Source organism: Globicephala melas, chromosome 19, assembly GCF_963455315.2.
Source record: "Globicephala melas chromosome 19, mGloMel1.2, whole genome shotgun sequence".
Lineage (NCBI taxonomy): Eukaryota > Metazoa > Chordata > Mammalia > Artiodactyla > Delphinidae > Globicephala > Globicephala melas.
This window is the reverse complement of record NC_083332.1, coordinates 40872488-40893287: the sequence shown is the minus strand read 5'-3', so window position 1 is coordinate 40893287 and position 20800 is coordinate 40872488. Positions and strand designations below refer to the sequence as shown.

The window sequence follows — 20800 nt, the reverse complement described above, 5'->3', positions numbered from 1 at the left end:
CCACCCTGTCCCTAGTGATAAAAGTATTTTTACTGGATTAAAGAGAAAAAGAGGTAGTAGTAGCTAGGGTTGTTTTGATATTATTAATATTGTTAAGACAAGGGGGAACAAAATCTGTATGAGAGAGACATTGATGGTTTTGATTCTTAGTAAATTAGTCAAGTGAAGAGCTAGAGGGAAAGAGGGAAATGGAGGATTAAAGTATGTCTCATTTTGATCTTGGAAAATGAGAAAATAGTGATGGTTTTGACATATGTAATGGTGTCTGATGGAAAAGTTCATTTAGAAAACCAGGAGAATAAGATCCTTGCCCCTCCAAGTAGTTATGTGACCTTAAACAAGCCCTCTACCTTCCATATTCTTCGGATGTTTCATGGTAAAATGATGGAGTTGAACAAAGTGATCTCTAATCCAGATCTAAGATCCATATTATAACTGAAATGACCATTTTTATTTTATCATGGAGAATTCAAGTCCTTGGATGATTACTCATTATTTGAGATCCTTATGTGAGCATAAAGTTCATTTCATACACTAATACAGAACCAGATTCTAATTAAACATTAGAACTCAGAAACATTTCATTAAGTTCAGTTTATGACAGCAACAACTCAGAATGACTGTTTTATAATTGAGTAATAAATATACTACTGCATTGTTAGTATCTTATGATCTCTTACCCTTGATTTCTCTTCCTGATGGGGCCCCCAGGCCCTTAGTATAGACTAGTGAGGCCTCAATCCTGTGACTCTAGTCTGGGCAAGACCACTGTTTTAAAACTCTGAGGGCTCACTATACAGTAAACAGTCCTGATAATCTGGCCCTAATTGTAGAAACTTATTATCTCTCTTATATTTGAGACAAAGTCTAGCCCGATGAGTGTAGAGATAGGATCTCAGTCAAGTTCTCTGCACATAAATCTGTTTGATTCACCATCATAAACACAGCACCAAGCAACGTTCCTAGGACAAGTTAGAAGCTCACAGTTTCATTTATCAGATGAATTAATGCTGTATCTTTGTGTTGATTACTTGTCCAGGGGGCAGACAATGTTTTAAATGTGACTTCTTTGCTCTAATGGTATTGCTGCTGTTTTAATATTCTCCATTGAATTCTTTAATTTTCACGGGCTCACTTTGTAGTACACTCCACAATGAGTGCTCTCAGCTCCTGTGGCCATGGATATTAATAGCCATATATGCTTCTATCTTGGTTTCTCTCCTTTAACATATTCTGCCCTAACTTATTTGTGGTTTTTGAGGGTTTTTTTGTTGCTGTTTTAATTGTATGTTTTTGTTTGTTTGTTTTGTTTACTTTCTTCCCAGACACCCTTCAAGGCAAAACTCAAATTAATTTGACCTATGCAATTCTTCTCTTTGTTCTGCTTTTTTTTTTTTTTTTTTTTTTTGTCCAATGTGCCAAGTCCTGGGAATGGAAACTGGATAAGTCCCAGTTCTTACAGAACTAGAAATTCTCAATGCATTCACCTCTCACTCAGGTTGTAAATGAACTCATCAACAGTCTAGTCGAGTATGGTGAAATTGAAGGAGTTCAGAAAAAGAGCCAGTTGACTAGCTTTTGATAACTTTTGAAAGTTTTACTTTTGTTCTGTTTGTTTTTTCCCCAGTTGTGAAATTAAGAGACTTGCTTAGATCTCTCTGGATTCCTTTTCACTTCTAATTTAGATACCTAAAATATATTTCTTGTTAAATTTTAAATTTTCAAAGTAATGTTGGAGATACATTTTTACTTTGTTTCATTTTTATTGAGAGGCTAAAAAAATCAGAGGGAAAAGTGCTCTTTCAGCCATTGACTGGGTAGCTATGATGCATATTTATGCCCTTCTATCACAGATCAGTCCATGACATTTTAATAAGATGGAATTTTAAACTGTGTATAAAAACAACCAACTTACAGGCAAGCAGGACTTGCTTCAAGTCTTTGCTCCAATGTATACTGTATGACCTTGGACCCATGCCTCTACCTTTCTAAGCTTTAGTTTATAAACATTAATTCACAGTATTACCTAATTCATCATTTATAGTGAGGTTAAATTAGGTGTTAAGTTTAACCCACTGTCAGGCACGTGAAAATGCTTATTAAATCTAAATATAGTTAATTGTATAATTAGTAGACATATTCTTTCTAGTGTGCTTGCAAATTTATTCTGTAAGCGTGAGGATACTCATGACCATCACTGGTGCTTTAATACTGAGACTCCTGTAAAAATCTATAGGCCCATTAATTAAGCCTTAGTAAATAGTAGTTTGTTCTTGGAAGACAGGATGTTTTCTCAAATTTATGTCTCTCACTAACCCTAGCACAGGCTCCAGTGCATTATATGTGTCTTGTTTAATATCTGTTTATGATATCATCTTGTCACTCTGCTACGACTAAAGGAATACATCATTTTTCTTTTAAACTCGATTTCCAGTGGCAAGCTTCAACAAGTTCCACAACCCTTTACTTTAAAGTCTGGCGAGAGTAGTATAAATCACTATCCCAGGATGGAGTGTATGTGGCATGCCTGTATCTTGGCCGACTTATTAATAACAGCATTTTTTCCTATAGAGTCTCCACATAGCCTTAAAAGTTTTCAACAGAATGTTCCGAAGGCCGTTACCGATGCATGAGAGGGATTGAAACCTCTTTCACAATCTTGATCTAATTTTCTTCATTATATTTATGTTGAAAGTGAAACCCAAGGAATTTAAGTGACTTTCCCATGAAAATCAAGATTTCTGGTTCCCTAGGTTTAGAATTATAAAATTGTGAAATTGTGGAGGGTGAGATATTAAAAGAAAGAGAAGTGGTATTTATTGATTACTTATGTTTTGTCAAGTCATGATATGTGTTATGTGAACTCACCTTCACATCACTCTAATTATAAAAGTTTTCTTTTTTATGATGGGGATACATGTAGGAAGCAGTAGTGCTGAGAGCTGAGCCTCAAATCGTCAAAACTGTTTTTCCTTTATAATTTTTCTCCTTCAATCATGTAATTAAAACCCCTCAATTGACAAATAAGTGCTTCATTCCCAGAGCCCTAGGTTAAATGGTTTGTTCAAGTTTATAAATGCATCACGTCAGTGGCAGTGCTGGGTGCATTTCTGAGTAAGATAGTGTTCATTTGCCAAACACAGTTGAAGTCTTCATCCTGATGTGTTTTTTTTTTTTAAAAAGGGAGACATAATACTTGGCCTCCACTGAAAATATTTACTTAAAATTAGAGGCGGGTTAAGTCAAGTAAGTTCCTGATAGATTGTCAAAAGAGTTTAGACTTGAAATCTCTTTATAGTAAGTTTACAGAGAATACTTCCAGTCACTTAATGCCTTTGGTGCTTCTTTTGATACCTCTGGAAATATGCTACATTAACTATGACATTTTATTCATTTTGTTCATATTCTTGGCTCAATTTGTCCAAAGCAGAATCTTTATTACAGTACATCTTAAAGAGGACAAGTCTTAGCAGACAGACTCCCTTATTAGGCAAACCAAGAGCACCACACAAAATGTACACACCTGTGCACACACGCAGGCACACACACACACACACACTCCCTAGATAGGTCTGTGTTTCCTTTTGGAAAATGTTGTTTCAGTATAAAATGTATACTTTAAACACAGCTTCCCGTATTTAATTCATCTACCACCAAAGGGACACACTTTAAAGATAATGAATATCAATAGAGACTTCTGCAAAATGTTTACCTAGTGAATGGTAAATCACTCTGAGCTCTGGTAATTCCTCCAGTACACTTCCTATAGGAATCCCAGCACAATTAAGGGCAGATGAGGACTACAGCAGATCAGTTAATGTATTTCTTTGTCATTCTTACAATAATATTGAGTACTAAATGATAATAAGATATATCTAGTAAACCTTTCTGAAACTTTTACCCCTGTCATTTGATATTTTGGTGGGTGATCTCTAGCCAATCCCCCAAACCAGGAGATTTCAAGTTCAACAATGGCATTAGGAGGCAGTTACACCTGGTGGCAAATCATAGAAATTCTGGAGTCTGTCTTTTAACACCAAATTCTACTCTTTCTACTTGTCAGGTTGTCATATAAGGCAAATAAGTGTACCCATCTAGCCTTTATTTCTTCATTCTTGAAGTTGGGATAATAATAATGCTTAAGGAATGTTGCATTTTCCAAATGAAATAAGATAATCTTTTAAAGCATGTGACATAATGCCTTTCAACAATAAAGGTTCAATAAATGATTCCTAATTGTACCACAGGGCACTATCTCTAATGCTCAAAACAACTCCACAAGAGAAATCATTGTCCCCACTTTACAGATTTAAAAAACTGGGCCTCAAGGTGGTACTGTAATTGACAAACTATTAAGTGGTTAAATCAGTTCAGACTCTAAACTCTAGTCTATTCAGTTCCAAAGCTTATGTGTTTTCCACCCCACTAAGCATGACATTACTATAACATTCAAGAAGTGGTCATAGGAGGTAAATGAACCTGTTAGCAAGGCATCATTAGAAAGAACAGCTCAATTTCAACCCTGCCAAAACTCTGACCATTGTGTTTGGCAGACACGCTTCAGCTTCCAGATGGATAATTTTGAGCCAAACCACTAATCAGGTCAGTAGGTCAACCCAGAGGAAGTGTTTGCAGATGTATCCTGGCAGGTCTATCAAAATGTGGTCATGCTCAAAATCTCGTGCTCTACAGGGCATTTCAAGGGCCTTTCAGAGCAGAGGCAAATGATAGAAAATGCCTGTCTTCAAAACCTCCCATACTAAGCCCACTTTCTTCATGCTTTGTGGAACAGAACTGCAGGCATCAACCATATATTTGCACAGACCTTGAAGAGATAAGGCCCTGCCTCCTAAAGAACATTTTGGAGGATAGGTGTTCTTGCCATTTTGAGGCAAAGTGCACATCGGGATTTTACTCTGTAGAATAATATAAGGCATGCCCGTTATAGAGAGATAGTACAGAGGGAGAAAATAGCATGTATTTAGGACAGGGGCCAATATGGTGCTATTCCTGGCTCTTGTCACTTGTGACCTTGGGCCAGTTGCTTAACTCTCCTGAATTTCATATCATATGTAGCAATGATGGAACAATGCATACAGCATGGAGTTGCTGTGAGTAATCTAGAGAAAAAAAAAAGTTTAAAGCAATCGACACAGTTGGCATCACACAACTTCAGTTCATCTGCTTTCTCTTCACCATCTTGCAATTAAACTGCTGTACTCTGACATCTTAAAGATCTTCATATGATCATATATTGTACACAGTGTACTGCAGCTGATTTACTGAAACTGTACTGGCAGGGTCTATAGGAGTCAGGAACACAGCAATGTATTGATTTGACTGTAAATTAATGGTTACCAAAACCAAATGGATCCTCAACAATCTAGCAACATTGCTTTGTTTATCTTCCCTTATCTTACTGCTTTCTCATTCTCCATAGCTATATTAAAACTTTTCCACTATCCTCAAAGGTCTAGTGTCTCCTTCTCCATCCCACTCTCCCTTCACCTTAAACATATGACCCAAAAGATGCCCTGAAAAATGTCTCTTAGTATCTGCACTTTTTTGGCAGCAAATATAAATATACTAAAAATTATTTACTGAACACAGTTTTTCTAAAAACAAATTTCAAGGGCGTACCACAGCTTCTGCAATGGAGTAGATGTTCAAGACATATATGCTAAGTGAATGAACAATGGTACATATATACAATGGAATATTACTCAGCCATAAAAAGGAATGAAATGGGGTCATTTATAGAGATGTGGATGGACCTAGAGTCTGTCATACAAAGTGAAACAAGCCAGAAAGAGGAAAACAAATATCATATATTAACGCATATATGTGGAATCTAGAGAAATGGTATAGATGAACCTAATTGTCGGGCAGGAATAGAGATGTAGACGTAGAAAACAGACATGTGGACACAGGAGGGGAAGGGGAGGTGGGACAAATAGGGAGATTAAGTTTTATATAAATGCACTACCATGTGTAAAATAAATAACTAGTGGGAACCTGCTGTATAGCACAGGGAGCTCAGCTCGGTGGTCGGTGATGACCTATATGGGGGGAGAGAGGGGGAGGGAGGTCGAAGAGGGAGGGGATATATAAGTATACATATAGCTGATTCACTTCATTGTACAGCAGAAACTAACACAAAATTGTAAAGCAATTTTACTCCAATTAAAAACAAAAATTTCAGGAGATTGCCTCAAGATGGCAGAGTAGAAGGACGTGCACTCACTCCCTGTTGTGAGAGCACCGGAATCACAGCTAACTGCTGAACAGTATTCAATAGGAAGACACTGGAACTCACCAAAAAATATACCCCACATCCAAAGACAAAGGAGAAGCTTCAATGAGACGGTAACAGGATGCAATCACAATAAAATCAAATCCCACATCTGCTGGGTGGGTGACTCACAAACTGGAGAACACTTATACCACAGAAGTCCACCCACTGGAGTGAAGGTTCTGAGCCCCACATCAGGCTTCCCAACCTGGGGTTCCAGCAACGGGAGGAGGAATTCCTACAGAATCAGACTTTGAAGGCTAGTGGGATTTGATTGCAGGAATTCAACAGTACTGGGGAAAACAGAAACTCCCCTACTGAAGTGCACACAGAAAGTAGTGTGCACATCAGGACGCAGGGGGAAGAAGCAGTGAGCCCATAGGAGACTGAACCAGAAGTACCTGCTAGTGTTGGAGGGTCTCCTTCAGAGGTGGGGGGTGGCTGGAGTCCCCCCATTAGCCCCACCAAAGAGCCTGTAGGTGCCAGTGCTGGGTCACCTCAAGCCAAACAACCAACAGGGAGGGAACTCAGCCCCACCCATCACCAGACAAGTGGATTAAACTTTTACTGAGCTCTGCCCACCAGAGCAACACCCAGCACTACCCACCACCAGACCCGCCCGTCAGGTACCTGACACAAGCATCTTAGATAGCCTCATCCACCAGAGGGCAGACAGCAGAAGCAAGAAGAACTACAATCCCACAGCCTGTGGAATGAAAACCACATTCACAGAAAGATAGACAAAATGAAAAGGCAGAGGGCTATGTACCAGATGAAGGAACAAGATAAAACCCCAGAAAAACAACTAAATGAAGTGGAGATAGGCAACCTTCCAGAAAAAGAATAATGATAGTGAAGATGATCCAGGACCAAGGAAAAAGAATGGAGGCAAAGATCAAGAAGATTCAAGAAATGTTTAACAAAGACCTAGAAGAATTAAAGAACAAAGACCTAGAAGAATTAAAGAACAAACAAATAGAGAAGAACAATAAAATAACTGAAATGAAAACTACAATAGAAGGAATCAATAGGAGAATAACTGAAGCAGAAGAACACATAAGTGACCTGGAAGACAGAATGATGGAATTCACTGCCACAGAACAGAATGAAGAAAAAAGAATGAAAAGAAATGAAGACAGACTAAGAGACCTCTGGGACAACATTAAATGCACCAACATTCGCATTATAGGAGTCCCAGAAGGAGAAGAGAGAGAGAAAGGACCCAAGAAAATATTTGGAAAGATTATAGTTTAAAACTTCCCTAACACGGGAAAAGAAATAGCCACCCATGTCCAGGAAGCTCAGAGAGTCCCAGGCAAGATGAACCCAAGGAGAAACACACTGAGACACATAGTAATCAAACTGACAAAAATTAAGGACAAAGAAAATTTATTAAAAGCAACAAGGGAAAAACGACAAATAACATACAAGGGAACTCCCATAAGGTTAACAGCTGACTTCTCAGCAGAAACTCTACAAGCCAGAAGGAAGTGGCACAATATATTTAAAGTGATGAAAGGGAAGAACCTACAACCAAGATTACTCTACCCGGCAAGGATCTCATTCAGATTCAATGGAGAAATCAAAAGCTTTATGTACAAGCAAAAGCTAAGAGAATTCAGCAGCACCAAATCTGCTCTACAGCAAATGCTAAAGGAACTTCTCTATGTGGGAAACACAAGAGAAGAAAAGGATCTACAAAAACAAACCGAAAGCAATTAAGAAAATGGTAGTAGGGACATACATGTTGATCATTACCTTAAATGTGAATGGGTTAAATGCTCCAACCAAAAGACATAGTCTCACTGAATGGATACAAAATCAAGACCCATATATATATGCTGTCTACAAGAGACCCACTTCAGACCTAGGGACACATACAGACTGAAAGTGAGGGGATGGAAAACGATATTCCATGCAAATGCAAATCAAAAAGAAAGCTGGAGTAGCAATACTCATATCAGATAAAATAGCTTTAAAATAAAGAATGTTACAAGAGACAAGGAAGGACACTACATAATGATCAAGGGATCAATCCAAGAAGAAGAAATAAAAATTATAAATATATATGCACCCAAAATAGGAGCACCTCAATACATAAGGCAAATGCTAACAGCTATAAAAGAGGAAATTGACAATAACACAATAATATTGGGGGACTTAACACTTCACACACACCAGTGGACAGATCATACAGACAGAAAATTAATGAGGAAACACAAGCTTTAAATGACACAATAGACCAGATAGATTTAATTGATATTTATAGGACATTCCATCCGAAAATAGCACATTACACTTTCTTCTCAAGTGCACACGGCACATTCTTCAGGATAGATCACATCTTGGGTCACAAATCAAGCCTCGGTAAATTTAAGAAAATTGAAATCATACCAAGCATCTCTTCCAACCACATGCTATGAGATTAGAAATAAATTACAGGGAAGAAAATGTAAAAAACAAAAACACATGAAGGCTAAAAAAATACATTACTAAGTAACCAAGAGATACCTGAAGAAATCAAAGAGGAAATCAAAAAATACCTAAAGACAAATGACAACAAAAACACGATGATCCAAAACCTATGGGATGCAGCAAAAGCAGTTCTGAGAAGGAATTTTATAGCAATACAGTCTACCTCAAGAAACAAGAAATATCTCAAATAAACAATCTAACCTTACACCTAAAGGAACTAGAGAAAGAAGAACAAACAAAACCCAAAGTTAGTAGAAGGAAAGAAATCATAAAGATCAGAGCAGAAATAAATGAAATAGAAACAGAAAAGCAATAGCAAAGATCAATAAAACTAAAACATGGTTCTTTGAGAAGATAAACAAAATTGATAAACTTTAGCCAGACTCGCAAGAAAGAGAGGGAGAGCACTCAAATAAATAAAATTAGAAATGAAAAAATAGAAGTTACAACAGACACCACAGAAATACAAAGCATTCTAAGAGACTACTACAAGCAACTCTAGCCAATAAAGTGGACAACCTGGAAGAAATGGACAGTGCTTAGAAAGGTATAACCTTCCAAGACTGAACCAGGAAGAAATAGAAAATATGAACAGACCAATCACAAGTAATGAAATTGAAACTGTGGTTAAAAATCTTCCAACAATCAAAAGTCCAGGACCAGATGGCTTCACAGGGAATTCTGTGAAACATTTAGAGAAGAGCTAACACCCATCCTTCTCAAACTCTTCCAAAAAATTGTAGGGGAAGGAACAGTCTCAAACTCATTCTACAAGGCCACTAGCACCCTGATACCAAAACCAGGCAAACATACTACAGAAAAAGAAAATTACAGACCAATATCACTGATGACTATAGATGCAAGAATCCTCAGCAACATACTAGCAAACAGAATCCAGCAACACATTAAAAGGATCATACACCATGGTTAAGTGGGATTTATCCCAGGGATGCAAGGATTCTTCAATATATGCAAACTAATCAATGTGATACAACATATTAACAAATTGAAGGATAAAACCATATGATAATCTCAATAGATTCAGAAAAAGCTTTTGAGAAAATTCAGCACCCATTTATGATAAAAACTCTCCAGAAAGTGGGCCTAGAGGAAACCTACCACAACCTAATAAAGACTATATACGACAAACCCACAGCAAGCATCATTCTCAACGGTGACAAACTGAAAGCGTTTCCTCTAAGATTAGGAACAAGACAAGGATGTCCACGGCAGTCAGAGAAGAAAAAGAAATAAAGGGAATACAAGTTGGAAAAGAAGAAGTAAAACCGTCACTGTTTGCGGATGACATGATACTATACATAGATAATCCTAAAGATGCCACCAGAAAACTACTAGAGCTTATCAATGAATTTGGTAAAGTTGCAGGATACAAAATTAATATACAGAAATCTCTTGCATTCTTATATACTAATGATGAATAATCTGAAAGAGAAATTAAGGAAACACTCCCATTCACCATTGCAACAAAAAGAGTAAAATATCTAGGAATAAACCTACCTAAGGAGGTAAAAGACATATACTCAGAAAACTATAAGACATTGATGAAAGAAATCAAAGATGACACAAACAGATCGAGAGATATACCATGTTCTTGGATTGGATGAATTAATATTGTGAAAATGGCTATACTACCCAAAGCAATCTACAGATTCAATGCAATCCCTATGAAATTATCAGGGGCAGTTCTTACAGAACTAGAACAAAAAATCTTAAAGTTTATATGGAGACACAAGAGACCCCTAGTAGCAAAGCAATCTTGAGGGAAAAAAATGGAGCTGGATGAATTAGATCCCTGGACTTCAGACTCTAGTACAAAGCTACAGTAATCAAGACAATATTGTACTGGAAGAAAAACAGAAATATAGATCAGTGGAACAGGATAGAAAGCCCAGAGATAAACCCATGTACCTATGGTCAACTAATCTATGGCAAAGGAGGCAAGGATATACAATGGAGAAAAGACTGTCTCTTCAGTAAGTGGTGCTGGGGAAACTGGTCAGCTACATGTAAAAGAATGAAATTAGAACACTCCCTTACACCATACACAAAAATAAACTCAAAATGTATTGAAGACCTAAATGTAAGACCAGACACTACCAAACTCTTCGAGGAAAACATAGAAAGAACACTCTTTGACATAAATCACAGCAATATCTTTTTTATCCACCTCCTAGAGTAATGGAAATAACAACAAAAATAAACAAATGGGATCTAATGAAACTCTAAACCTTTTGCACAGCAAAGGAGACTATAAACAAAGCAAAAAAGACAACCCTCAGAATGGGAGAAAATATTTGCAAACGAATTAACGGACAAAGGATTAATCTCCAAAATATATAAACAGCAAATGCAGCTCAATATTAAAAAAACAAACAAACCAATCAAAAAATGGGCAGAAGACCTAGATAGGCATTTCTCCAAAGAAGACATACAGATGGCCAAGAGGCACATGAAAAGATGCTCAACAACACTAATTATTAGAGAAATGCAAATGAACACTACAATGAGGTATCACCTCACCCCGGTTAGAATGGGCATCATCAGAAAATCTACAAACCACAAATGCTGGAGAGGGTGTGGAGAAAAGGTAACCCTCCTACACTGTTGGTGGGAATATAAATTGATACAGCTACTCTGGAGAACATTATGGAGGGTTTTTAAAAAAACTAAAAATAGAATTGTCATATGACCCAGCAATCCCACGACTGGGCATATACACAGAGAAAACCATAATTCAAAAAGACACATGCACCCCAATGTTCATTGCAGCACTATTTTCAATAACCAGGTCATGGAAGCAACCTAAATGCCCATCAAAAGACAAATGGATAAAGAAGATGTGCTACATATATAAAATGAAATATTACTCAGCCATAAAAGGGACGAAATTGGTCATCTGCAGAGACGTGGATGTACCTAGAGACTGTCCTACAGAGTGAACTAAGTCAGAAAGAGAAAAACACATATCGTATATTAATGCATATATGTGGAATCTAGAAAAATGGTACAGATGATCCAGTTTTCAAGGCAGAAATAGAGACACTGATGTAGAGAACAAAAGTATGGACAGAAATGGGGGAAAGTGGGGTGTGGCTTGGTGGTGGTGGGATGAATGGGGAGATTGGAATTGGCATACATACATTATAATATGTATAAAATAGATAACTAATAAGAGCGTGCTTTATAAAAATATTAATTAAAAAAGTAATTCATGAGCTCCATATTTAAAAAAATAAATATAATAAAATTAGTATTTAAAAGAAGTTTCACATATAATAAGCTAGATGGATTGAAACAACAGGAAGTTTTAAATTTGTTTTGAGAATAACACCTCCTTATAATCTGTCTGTTCTTTACACAATATGGGGTATTTTAGTTCTATGATAATTCCTAAGTATTCTGTGATGTAGGCAGGTCAGAGATTTTGATCTCAGGTAAATGACAGTTCAGAGACCATAGATAACTTTTCAGAGAGAATTAATCAGCTGGGATTAAGGTCTTCCTTTCCCAAATAATTTTTTTTTCTGTATACTACATGGTATTACATATGCCTATCTTGAAGAACAATGCCAATACTCAGAAAGCCCAGAGCTGTCCAATACTGAATGCTTATGTAATATTTATAGATAGCAAAGGTCTGATCCATGTATACTGTGTTCTGGGTTTGTTCAGTCTAACAGGTATGCCAGTAGTGCTCACCTTTCATTGTTCAAGGTTCAGTGATTTGGAAATGACTTCTCTTAAAGCAGGTATCATCATACTGTCCTGGATACTCTATCATTTGGGTATACTGCTGTTAGGCCCACAACTAGTAGACTTTAAATGTCTGGGACTGAAGGCCTATTCACGTAGACTTTGGATAATATTTCCTAGATAGTAACTGTTATCTCATTCTCTTCTGTATGGTACTTTCTTTGTTTATAGTTATGGGCTTTCCTAAATTGGAAAGATTCTGTAAAAAGAGTGCTTAGTTTGTTTTCAGTGGTTTTAATGTCAACCACATTCCTCTCTAGTACTTGTGTTTTCGTAACATCAGGGGAAATTAAAATGTGATCTTTTTACACAAGAAAATATTGTTGCATTTGGCAGCAGCAATATTATATGAAAAGGTGAGATTTAGAGAGCCTGCAACTTTTTGCTCTGTGGCCGTAAGATGAGTCTTATAATCTCTGTCTGTGAAGTATGACTAGTAATTACCTATCTCACCTGATTATTGTGGGTGTGTAAGAAGGCAGTGTATATGAAAGTGATGAAGATAGTTATGTTATGCTCATTACTATCTTAAAGTTACTAATTCCTACTGAGTATATTTCTCTATTCTTCTATCTCCAGCTAGTTATTTGTATGCAAAAATGAATGTTTTATTCCTAAGAATAAAAAGATCTTAAAAGTACCTGAAAGTCTAGAAAATTGAGCCAGAAATAATTTAAGAAATGGAGACTTTTTAATCAATACCTTCAACTTTTACAAGACACACACACACACACACACACACACACACACTCACCATTGCAATTTTGTCACATTCTTCTCTTTAATTTGGTTTGTATTCCTAAGTGTGCAGTGTGAAATCTGAAGAAGGTTTGATCATGCTAACTACAGAATTGTACAAACACAGTGCCATTCAGATGAAAGAAAGAGGGGGACAGAAAAGAGAAATAGCATTATTTAGATCTGTTCTGTGCCATTTAGTAATTCAAAGAAAGCCAAAAGAAATCTGTACCGTAGCATTTCCCTGTTACTTTAGAAGTAGAGACTGTGGAAGCTTATCAAGCTTAAGTAAGCAGACAAAGAGCACGCAGCTATTAAATTGTGGTTTCAGAATTCAAAGTAACTCACATCAGACTGAATTCCAACCTTTTTATTTGCATGATGCATGATAAATCCTACTAACATTTTCTAATTTATTTAGCTTTTACCCACAGGCAGAGGCATTATCGAGTGTTAAATATGAAATGTGCACAGTAATCCTTCTCCAGCTACTCCCCTTTGTTTTATGTCCTCCACAGGTCTCCAATTTCTTGCTTCCCTTTCTTTGAAAGCCCACTTATCTTGGCTTTCTTGATTAAAAGCCATTAACTTTTCTCTTGGTGATAATCTGAGCTGCAATTTGGTGGTACCTCCACTCCTGCCTGTGACCCATAGGATCTCCATATCCCTACTGGCCATTCTGGCCACTTACTGACCATTGGGCCTCAGTAAGGAAAATCAGCCTAATTTCACCATGTAGTCATCTTTTGATTGTAGAAATCAGTGAACATATCAGACTTTTGTCCAGAACAAAGGGTTATTGTGGCAACTAAGTCCTTTATACTGAGTTGTAGATGGCTCCCTCTTGAGGGTTAACATCTGCTTTTTAAAAAAGGCTTTTTAAACAAGGTTCTACTGTATAGCACAGGGAACCATATTTAATATCCTGTAATAAGCCATAATGGAAAAGAATATGAAAAAGAAAATATATATGAATATGTATGTGTGTGTATATATATATGAATCATATATGTATGTGTGTGTGTTTATGTATATCTGAATCACTTTTCCATATACCAGAAACTAACACAACATTGTAAATCAACTCTACTTAAAGCGTTTTAAATCCTTGCCTGGGACATTGGGTTATCTTTACAACCATTTTATACTATTAGATTTCTATTTTAATGTTGGATGGACTGGATAGTCACTACGGATTCTTATCATTTGCAAGCTAGAGAGGCCTTATAGGTGTAACCCATTATTTCCCAGTCCACATTAGCCTGCAGGAGGCTCGACTGACTTTATTACAACTACACTTCAGATGGAAGGAGTAAAGACAATGAAAGGAAAAGGAAAGTACAATAAGCTGATTAACAGTGTGTGTCTCTGCAGAGGGGGCTAAAGAAGAATCAGTTATGGGGACAGATTTTCATGACTGGCCCAAATTTAGGAAATAATCACCAGTCCTACCTCTCATTAGACAAATAAAACTACAGAAACTCAAATGCCTTCTTAAATCACATAACATTGCTGGAAGGGGCGACTCCTTCCTCCCTCTTCCCTCCGCCTTTTTTCTTTTCCGTTCCCCTCCCCCTCTCTTCCCCGTCCCCGATGACCAGATCCTGAGGAGGCAGCTGCAGTGGCAAATGCTGAGTTCTCGGTGAAGGTTTTTCATTTCTCCCATCCCCTTCCCTTCCCACCCCATCCATTAATATTATTCTTTCGAAGATTCTTCATTGTCATGCTGCCAAAGTGAAGAGTGAGATTGCAGAAGGCAGTACTTCTCATTTCAGTGCTTCTTCTGGCGGAGGAGGAAGCCGGGGTGCACCTCAGCACTATCTCAAGACTGCTGGCAACAGTGAGTTCCTGGGGAAATCCCCAGGGCAAAAACGCGCAGAAATGGATTCCTGCAGGAAACACTAGGCAAGGTGACAACTCCGTAGCAAACAACTATGCAAATGAAAGAGAACGACATGATGCAATCTTCAGGAAAGTAAGAGGCATACTAAGTAAGCTTACTCCTGAGAAGTTTGACAAGCTTTGCCTTGAGCTCCTCATTGTGGGTGTAGAGTCTAAACTCATCCTTAAAGGGATCATACTGCTGATTGTGGACAAAGCCCGAAGTATAGCTCACTGTGTGCTCAGCTATGTCTGCGATTGGCAGAAGATGAACCAAACTTCGATGGCCCAGCAGCAGAGGGTCAACCAGGACAGAAGCAAAGCACAACATTCAGACGCCTCTGAATTTCCAAATTACAAGATGAATTTGAAAACCGAACCAGAAATGTTGATATCTATGATACGCGTGAAAATCCCCTCCTCCCCGAGGAGGAGGAACAGAGAGCCATTACTAAGATCAAGATGTTGGGGAACATCAGATTCGTTGGAGAACTTGGAAAGCTTGATCTTATTTATGAATCTATCCTTCCAAAACACTTTTGGAAAAAAAGAAGAGACTCCAACTCAAAGATATGGAAGAGGATTTGGAGTGCCTCTGTCAGATAATGAGGACAGTGGGACCTAGATTAGACAAAGAAAGAGCCAAGTCCTTAATGGATCAGTACTTTGCCCAAATGTGCTCCTTGATGTTAAGTAAGGAATTGCTGGTGAGGATTCGTTTCCTGCTGCAGCATACCATAGAGTTGAAAGAACACCATTGGATTCCTCGCAAGGCTTTTCTTGACAATGGACCAAAGATGATCAATCAAATCCATCAAGATGCGGTAAAAGATCTAGGAGTGTTTATTCCTGCTCCTATGGCTCAAGGGATGAGAAGTGACTTCTTTCTGGAGGAACCGTTCATGCCACCCAGGATGACAATGGATAGGGACCCACTTGGAGGACTTGCTGATATGTTTGGACAAATGCCAGGTAGCAGAATTGGTACTGGTCCAGGAGTTATCCAGGATAGATTTTCACCCACTATGGGGCGTCATCGTTCAAATCAACTCTTCAGTGGCCATGGGGGACACATCATACCTCCCACACAATCACAGTTTGGGGAGATGGGAGGCAAGTTTATGAAAAGCCAGGGGCTAAGCCAGCTCTACCATAACCAGAGTCAGAGAGTTTTATCCCAGCTGCAAGGACAGTTGAAGGATATGCCACCTCAGTTTTCTAAGAAAGGACAGCTTAATGCAGATGAGATTAGCCTGAGGCCTGCTCAGTCTTTCCTAATGAATAAAAATCAAGTGCCAAAGCTTCAGCCCCAGATAACTATGATTCCTTCTAGTGCACAACCACCACACACTCAAACACCACCTCTGGGACAGACACCTCAGCTGGTCTCAAAACTAATCCACCACTTATTCAGGAAAAGCCTGCCAAGACCAGTAAAAAGCCACCACCACCAAAGGAAGAACTGCTTAAACTAACCAAAACTGTTGTAACCAAGTATCTGAATAGTGGAAATGCAAACGAAGCTGTCAATGGTGTAAGAGAGATGAGGGCTTCTAAACACTTTCTCCCTGAGATATTAAGCAAAGTAATCATCCTGTCACTAGATAGAAGCGATGAAGATAAAGAAAAAGCAAGTTCTTTGATCAGTTTACTCAAACAGGAAGGGATGGCCACAAGTGACAACTTCATGCAGTCTTTCCTGAGTGCATTGGACCAGTGCCCCAAACTGGAGATTGATATCCCCTTGGTGAAATCATATTTAGCACAGTTTGAAGCCCATGCTATCATTTGGGAGCTGGTGAGCATTTCAGAACTAGCTCAACCACTGGAAAGTGGCACCCATTTTCCTCTCTTCTTAGTTTGTCTTCAGCAATTAGCTAAATTATAAGATTGAGAGTGGTTAACAGAGCTTTTCCAACAAAGCAAGGTTAATATGCAGAAAATTCTCCCAGAAATTGATCAGAATAAGGACCACATGTTGGAGATCTTGGGAGGAAACGGACTGAGTTTCTTATTCCCACTCCTCAAATTGGAGAAGGCACTGTTAAAGCAAATAAAGTTGGATCATCTCCTCAAACCATATATAAGTGGATTAAAGATAACATCTCTCCCAAACTTCATGTAGGTAAAGGATTTGTGAACATCTTAGTGACTAGCTTCTTACAGTACCTTTCTAGTGAAGTAAACCCACCAGTGATGAAAGAGATTCTTCCTCTGCTCCTTCCAAAGAACAGAGCAGGAAAAACAACTGCTTCTTTCCTTCAAGCCAGTAATGCAGAAATTCCTTCATGATCACATTGATCTACAAGTCAGTGCCCTCTGTGCTCTTCAGGTGCACTGCTACAATAGCAACTTCCCAAAAGGCATGTTACTTTGCTTTTTTGTTCACTTCTATGACATGGAAATTATTGAAGGAGGTTTCTTGGCTTGGAAAGAAGATATAACCCAAGAGTTCCCGGGGAAAGGCAAGGCTTTGTTCCAGGTGAATCAGTGACTAACCTGGCTAGAAACTGCTGAAGAAGAAGAATCAGAGGAAGAAGCTGACTAAAAGAATCAACCAAAGCCTTAAATTGTGCAAAACATACCATTACTATGACGTAACTGCATGTGACCTAACCACTGCGAAAGTTCATTCTGCTGTAATGTTTGCACAATATTTAAAGCAGAAGCGTGTCAGTTAGGATTTCCTTCTGCATAAGTTTTTTTGCAGTGTAATGTCTTAATCATAGTCTACCATCAAATATTTTAGGAGTATCTTTAATGTTTAGGTAGTATATTAGCAGCATGCAATATTTACATCATAAGTTCTCAAGCAGAGGCAGTCTATTGCAGGGACCTTCTTTGCTGCCAGTTATCATAGATTGTTTTAAGTTAGAAAACTGAATAGCAACACTGAATACTGTAGAAATGCACTTTGCTTAGTAATACTTGGGTTGTTGCAATATTTACTTATCCATTTGGTTGTTACAGAAAAATTCTTAACTGTAATTGATGATTGCTGCCGTAATAGTATATTGCCAGTATTTCTACCTCTAGTAATGGGTTTTATGTGCTAGATTTTAATATCCTTGAGCCTGAGCAAGTGCACAAGTCTTTTTAAAAGAAACATGGTTTACTTGCACAAAACTGATACATTTTGAGAGATTGTAAGTGCCCTTGAAGTGGTCTTTGTGAGTGTGAAACTAATGGTGAGAATTTGAATTGGTCCCTTGTATTATAGTATTGAAATTAAGTCTACTTAATTTATCAAGTCATGTTCATGCCCTGATTTTATATACTTGTATCTATCAATAAACATTGTGATACTTGAAAAAAAAAACATTGATGGAAAGGGAAATACTAAACTCTAGAAGTTATGGTTTACAGATGAGCAATATTACCACCTAGACACATTCACCAAGCAGTCTCATGTGGGCCTTAATTAAAGCTTAATTCTGCATTTCTTCTAGTAATTATATGTGCAGCCTGCTGTTAAATGAAGAATACTCTTTATTTTCCTGGACCTCTTAAGAATATTGCAATCCAAGGTTGGGACTACAAATTAATACTAAGAGGTTTAATTACTAGAGCATATGCTATGACATTTATATGAAATAATAGACTGAGCATAACAAAATTTTTAAAAGTAGCACTATCATATGCCAGACACCCTCCTCAATCTGTCTGCCTTAATCCTCACAAAATTAGATTTAGTCGTACTGCTATGACTGTTACCAAAAGCCAGACCCTATATAGAACTTATGATGTATTAGCCATTGTTCTAAGTACACACACACACACACACACACACACACACACACACACAAACATGCATGAATGTATGAAGTTGTTTAATTCTTATAGTCACTCTATGAGATAGGCGTTTTTATCCCTGTTATATAGATGAGGAAATAAAGGGTCAGAGGCACTAAATAATGATTATTCAATAGGTATTAATTAAATGTCTCCTCTTGTTGGATATTATGTAAGCACAGGGGATATAAGGATTAATATGAAAGAAGTGTTCCTGGAGCCTTCAGTCTAGTGAGGAATACAGATTTTAAACTGATAGCACCAAGAGTTATTACTCATTAGCATAGAATTTCTATAATGAAGAATTTTATAAGAGAGTATATGATATAGAGGTAAAATCTGATCTCCAGAAAGGGAAGCTTTTCTCTAAGCCATAATAGCAGATTAGAACAGCTTCCCAGGGAAAGGCGGAGGGAGGAGAGTGAAGACAGCAAGGGTTTGAACTGCACTGTCCAATGAAGGACATGAAAAACGGCTAGTGTAAATTTAGGTGTGCTGTAAGTCCAGTATACACAAAAACTTCTACATGTTATTATAAAAATAAAAGAAAATAAAATACCTTGTTCATACCTCCATTTTTATATAGACTATTTCTCAAATGTTAATGTTTTATATATATTGGGTTAAATAAAAAATTACTATCAAAATTAACTTCACCTGTCTAATTTACATTTTTAGTGTGGCTACTAGAAAATTTGTAATTACACATCAGACTTGCTTTCATACTATGTATCTATTGGGCAGGATGACATAGGGTTTCAGACCAAAACAAATGCCAGAAGCTTGGAGGACTCATTGGTGAGAAGCAGACCTGTGAGGCTGCAGTAGGTTAACTATGATGTGGCAAAAGCTGAGGCTGGAGATAGAGGCAGGTTAAGGGCACACACCTAGGACTTTGGTGTCAGACACTAGGGTATTCTTGCTTCTTCATTCAACCAACAGCCAGGATTCTCGTCACTCTGAAAGCTCTGGGATACACAGATCCATGTTCCTGGAGTTTACATTCTTCAAATGAGCTGCTCAGAAAGAATGTACCAAAAACTGAAAATGAGAAAAATGATTCATCTCTGCCAATTCCCTGAATGAGCAAGATTTTTGGCCCAGGATGTGGCACTGGGAAAATAATATAGTTTGCTTTCTTACTGGTTACCCTACCCTCTCTCTTCTTTTTACTACCCTTCCTCTGTGGTTAACCATGTTCTCTTTTTTCCTAGTGGCAATCTCCCATTAAGAAGATCCCTGGGCGTCCACTCTCATACCTCTTGTGCTAAACCCTACCACTTTCTGAAGGAGCTAATCCTATCTCAGTGCAATGTATATATTGTTCTAGGGCTTATTACATTCTTCTTTGAGTTTTAGTTGTATTCCCCCCACCCCCGGGATAAAGCAAGGTAATTTACTGAAGCAGAAGTGATACTAAATGACTGTTACAGTTACTGCCATAACTAACTGAATAAATAAAAAGAGAAAAGGAAACACCAAAGAAATACAATCAAAATTTTTTGTAACATGTATAATATTGGTCATCTTGTATTTATAAGCACCAAAATCTATTTTAAAAGAGAGTGTGTGCACATGGCGTGTGCATGCATGTGTGTGTGTCTGTATGAGACTCTCATCATGTGTGTGTCTGTCTGTGTAAGACCATCATCTAGGCCAGAGTTGAGATGTCAGTGTGGACAGCTGTACTTTTCTCTCTCATTCACAGTAACTAAACTGTGTTTGTTGTATTTTAAAGAAAATTTCTGTTGGAACCCCCCTCTCTGAGTACATGGTAGCTAAAGTGACCTGTGTCATTTTTATTGATATGTGTCTACTATTTTAATGGAAGCCTAGTTAAAGATTAAC

At 37.7% G+C, this 20800-nt stretch overlaps 1 pseudogene; it reads left to right on the top strand.

Moving 5' to 3' along the window:
• The first annotated feature begins 240 nt into the window (after window positions 1-240).
• On the top strand, window positions 241-17708 carry LOC115857010 (eukaryotic translation initiation factor 4 gamma 2 pseudogene; annotated as a pseudogene).
• Window positions 17709-20800: the final 3092 nt, after the last annotated feature.